This window comes from Chrysochloris asiatica, unplaced genomic scaffold, assembly GCF_000296735.1.
Source record: "Chrysochloris asiatica unplaced genomic scaffold, ChrAsi1.0 scaffold00034, whole genome shotgun sequence".
NCBI lineage: Eukaryota > Metazoa > Chordata > Mammalia > Afrosoricida > Chrysochloridae > Chrysochloris > Chrysochloris asiatica.
In genome coordinates this window covers 4,733,664-4,739,142 of record NW_006408552.1, presented here as the reverse complement: position 1 = coordinate 4,739,142, position 5,479 = coordinate 4,733,664, and positions in this window count along the sequence as shown.

Sequence of the window (5,479 nt, the reverse complement as noted above, 5' to 3'; positions counted from 1 at the left end):
GGAGAGCAAAGACCTTGGGCAGAAGAGACTGGATAACCTTGCCCCAGGGCCTGTTGGGACACTAGTCTCTACAAACCCAGGTTCAGTCTTGGCTCTAGAATCTGAATGTTTTCCTTACCCAAGATTCCCTACAACAAACATCTCATTGTCTAAACTGACTGGGGGGAGGATGGATGATATCAGAGGGACTTTCCAATGAACAGGGTTTCTTCTCCTTACATACGTGGTTTCCCATCTAGGTTATGGGTCTATGCATGAGTATACATGTACATGCATAGCTGCATGTGTGCGCATGCCTATCTGAGCCTGACACCTACAGGACTGACTTCCTCTTATTTTCCTCTGCTGGTGACCAGAGGGGATCTGAAGGTTCTGGCCACCCCACCAGAGACACCTGTGACCAAACAGGCCTCCCTAGAGCTGACACTCAGTATTCCCCACCTAACTTACCTGGCAGCTTGGGCGCCTTGATGGGATATCCCAGTGGGACCCCAGGTTGCTGGCCCCCAAAGGGTCCAACCCCTGTTGGATAGAGAATGGTATCAGGACCCCGCTCAATGGGGCACAGCTAAGACCCTCCTCAGGGCCCATCTAAGCTCTTGTATTCACCCAGCCAGAACAGCCCCCACAGCACCAGAGGCCCTGTCGCCCAGAAGGTCCCTGCCTCTCCATGGACAGTCAGCTAAGCCATCCCCAGCGACAGGCCATTTCCTCCGGGGAGGTGAAGGACCCTCTCCCACCTGGGTCTTTGCAGAATTTGGGGGTGGGGTGGGAGTTCATGGACGGGGACTAGGGGAGGGAGGTGGGGGCTGATACAGTGTGGTGCTATAGCCAGGCCCAGGTCTAGAGCAGCAGGCAGGAGGGAAGTTGGACAGACTTTGGTGGCTTTCTGGGTGCCCAGTCCTGCTCCAATAGCTCCCCATCAGGAAAGAACCAGCCTTGCTCACCTGGGATTCCGATTAAAGCTCCACCTCCACCTGCAAGGACAAGGAATGGTCAGTTCAACTCTGGCCGGGCACCAGGCACACAGGCACCCCTGGCTGATGTCAGGTGGCCCGTGAATGTGTATGGGCACATGTGCCAGCTTTGCCCAGACCACACTCTGGGATTTTCACCTAGGGGCCCAGAGGGAGGAGTCCACTCCAGTCCTCCAACCCTACTCTGGACCAGAGGGAAGAGCTGGCCAGGCCCTGAGGGTGAGCAGAGATTCCTACATGGCCCACCCTGGGCCCCCACGTACCTGGGGTCTTGGGCTTGACGCCTGTTCCAGTGGGGACTCCAGGAAGCACCCCGACACCTGGGAACCGAGGTCCTAGAAGGCAGAGAGATGGGGCAGTAAGGCCCAGTGTGGCAGTCTGCCCCGGGGTCCCACAGCTGACCTTCAGCACCTGGCCCAAGCCCACTTGATGGATGGAGAGAAGACCCCTTAGGGACTGAGACCCCAGTTTGAATCCTAGTTTCTGAACAGAGTATGTGCCTCAGAGTGAAGCTGGATTGAATGACAAACTCTGTCGTGGACACAGGGAAGGATTCCGCAGTAAGCAAGCTTGTCCTTCCCTTTCTGAATACCCCACCCCTGTTAGGGATTGTGCATTTGATAAGAAGCTCTGATTCTGTAGGAAGATGTTATGGAGTTTGGGAGAGATAGATGTTAGCCATTCCTAAAAGCAGAGTCTGATGTGGTGACAAAAAGTCAAACTTTTCACTACAGCTTAATAAGTAAACACAAGTAAGCCTGTGACTACCTTGCTTATTGGTTAATCCAACACTGCCTGAGCACCCTCACCCAAGCAGGCCAACCAGGAAAGTATTTTGCTGAGTGGCCGGGGAAGCCCACGCTCCCACTTAATATTCATCCCCAACCACGTAGACACATGGCTGTGCTGCACACACACATGGACACACACACACGCTGCTCAGAACAATCCCATCACCTCTGGGGCTGGACCATCGCTGCCTAGGAGGGCAGGAGAGGAGAGGGGACCTCTGTCAGCAACCTTCACTGAGCAGCCTGGATGTGGGCTTTTTGGGGAATTCAGGAGGTCACATGTTGGGTGGGGTGACCAGGCCCTGGTTGGAAGGGAGGCTGAGGGATAGCAGGGCAGCTTTGCTGGGAAGGTCCCCTTGTGACTCAGCTTTGGGGAAAGGCAGTCCATCCTCAAGGCCTGCCTTGGACAACAACAATGGGTTGGGCCGTAGGTCAGCAGTAAGGTCAAGCTAACTAGCCTTTGTGGGGTCAAGGCCAGTGACCATGTGCTCATTAGCCTGTGCTTTGACATTTAATGAAACAGGGCTGGCTTCTGTTAGTCTTTTCTGGCTGGGGCACCAGGGAGGCTGACGGGCTAATTGTCCATTCCCTCCTTGTCCTCACCTGTGCCTGGGAGCACTCCACCTGGGTAGACACCTGGTAGGCCCACACCTGTGTTAGGAGAAGAGGCAGGAACAATGAGAAGCAGTCTGGCTTCCTGGGAGCTATCCCAGCCCACCCTACCCAGGCAGCTCTAGGGCTCCGGAACCAGCAGCCACTGGAGGCGGCCGGGACGGATGTGGGGCAGCCACAGCCCTCCTTTCCGAGTTTCCAAAGTCATCTGCAATCCCTTCTGTGTGTGGATTTATCGCTGTCTCTTGGAGCCTGTTTACATGGCCAGCCCAGCCCACTTAGAGGTTAATAGCCTCCAGATGTTCCCTCCCTGCTGTGTGGATTCAAGACAGGTTTTGTTGAAGCTAAGGTCACTTCTGAAGGGGTTTGGTGTAACAGCAAGAGCCCTAGCTCTGCCATGACCAGCTGTGGGTCCTTCATCAGGGCCTCCCAGCTCAGTGGCTTCTGTGTCACATCAGACACAGAGCTTGTCTCTGAAGTCCCCTTCTTCTCTAAGATCTTTGAAGAAGGGATTGGGATCCCCAACTTCATAGACCCCCAGGTTCCATACTTTGGACCTGGCTATGGTCCCTGCCCTGACTTCTGTGTCCAGTGTGGTGGTGAGACTTCTGACCTGCCCTGGTTCCCCCCCCTCGGGGCCTCCACACTGACCAGGCACTTTCCCAGGTTTCCCTAGGGCTCCGACTCCGGCTCCGGCTCCGACCTGAGGTACCACGGCACCTGGCATGGATGGGACCACATCAGGGTCAGTTCCACCTAGGCCTGTAGCCCTCATCTGGGCAAGCTCAGGTTTAGCTACCATACCTGTAGACACTCCTAAGCCACCAACACCGCCGACTCCGCCCACTCCAGCAACCCCGCCGACACCACCAAGTCCAGCACCTATGGTCAAAAGTGGGGAAGGGGATGGGGAGTGAGAGGTCTCGCAAGGGAAGCAGAAGGGCCATGGGCTGTTGAAGTCTGGCCAACTGACTTTTGGCCAGTTCACCTCCTTCTGACCATTGCTATCATGGTGACCCATGTGTGTCAGAGTCCATGGGTTTTCAATAGCTCTTTTTCCCAGGTAGATCGCTGGACCTTTCTTCTGACATGCCTCTGGATGGACTTGAACTGCCAATCTTTGAGTTAGCAGCCGAGTGTGTTCATCGTTTGCACCACCCAGGGGCTCCTGACCTCCCGTAACCTCAGAAATTGGAGGAGAAGTTCCGCCCACCTGCATCTCAGGACTGGGCTGAGGAAAAGTTCTTTGCAAAATGGGGAGACATGAAGTCAGGGGGGCTTATGGCATGTCCCAAAGAGGACCACTTACCAGCCTTGGCAGCTTTATAAGCCGCAGCACCAGCTGCTCCACCGGGCACCAGAGCCCCTGGGTAGGTGCCCGCAGGAAAGGTACCTAGTCCTACGGAGAGGGGGGTGGGGTGGAGTTCTGATCCTGGCCTGCCCCACCCCAGGAAGCCCCTTCTAGGTTCTTCTGCAGGACTGACCACTAAGCACCAGGACCATGTTCTGTGTTGGGGACCAATATGCACCCGACTGTTGTGCTCAGCTGGACCAAACTGAGTATGTCTTTTGGGGTCAAACATCTGCACTCACTTGTGGAAAGTTTATCTTGAACTCCACTGAGTTGAGTCGCCCCACTGAGCTCCCCTAATTGAGACTTCCTCCACCCAGCCCTCACCCTGTGCTCACAATGGCCCCTGGGCACCAGCTGGGATACCCACATGCCCTGGGCAGATGCATGAGACCCTCTTATATCCTGGCTACCCTCACGCTGGGCAGAGCCCCTGGACATGGCGCTGGACCCTAGAGGGGCATCTGGCCTATGTATCAACACTAACCTGCCCCAGCACCACCAAGCCCTGCAGCACCTGCAGGAGAAGGAGACAGAGATAAATGAGGAGAGGCAGGGGGGTGAGCATCAATCCTGGACCTGGGAGGAGGAGGGCCTCGCTTGGGGTGGTGGTAGAAACCTGGCAGTGTGGAGTCAAGCTTTTGGAACGTGGGGCCCAGCCCTGATAAAACGGCAGCCACCCGTTGATGATCAACTACTTTGTGCTGTGTAGACAGGATGGTATTGACTTTCCAGAGTAACCTGTGTTTTTTCTAGAAGGTCTGCCAGCAGCCCTGCTATGTTGACCAAGACCCAGCGGGACTTTCTGTGGCCTAGAGCTGAGCAGAGCCAGGAGCCGAGATGGAAGCCAAGCCTTTGCCAGGCCAGGGCCAGCCTGCCCCACCGGAGCCCCCAGGCAGGTGGGGGCTGTCTTCTGCTTCCTTGCAGGTGTCCCCTGACTCAGTCATTTCCCCGTCCCCTATGTCTGGGAGCTCCTCTGTCCCCCCAGTCTTGACTCCTCCGCCCAAGCTGTCTGTCGGTCTGTCCCACATTCTAGGAGCCTGCTCCCTCGCAGAAGGATGCTCTAGTGTTCATGAGAAGTCAAATAAGTCCCCCTGGCTCACTCCTTGCCACATCTGGGCCCAATCGTGCCTTCTGCCCTCCTGGAGACATTCCTTGGCCTTGGCTGGGAACCCATGGGCAGTTAGGTTCAAGTTCACAACTGTGCCGGGTTTGTTTCCAATTATGTGAACCTCTTCTGTGACCACCAGCCCTGGGCTGCCAGGAGCCCAAGCCTCAGGGGCAAACCCTCTCCCAAATATGGGGGGTTGGCTCCTTTCCCCCAGCAGCCCATGTCTTCCTTATGTGACCTGGACCCATCTGGAACTCAGTTGGTCCCTCTGTCTCTCAGGTCATGTGATGTGGTGGTCAGGCAGGCCCAGCTGCACTTCTGGGGGCTATGGGCCTGCCCCACCCCAGCACTGGTCCAGAGCGGCCAGAGAGTGAGAAGACTGGGCAGGGGTGAAATGGGGGAGGTCCAGGTGGACTCCCCATGGACATCTTCCCTTTCCCCACCCTCTCACCCTTACTGAGGCAGCATTGGGCCTTTGGACTCACCTGCACCAAATGGTCCAAGGAGTCCAGCACCTGCAGGGGAGGGGAGAGGGTGAGGAGTGACCACAGCTGGGAGTCCAGAGCCAGTCCTGCCGCCCCCACACACTCTCCTTGTCCTCAGAGTAAATGACTTTACCTCCCGGAGGCTCAGTTGC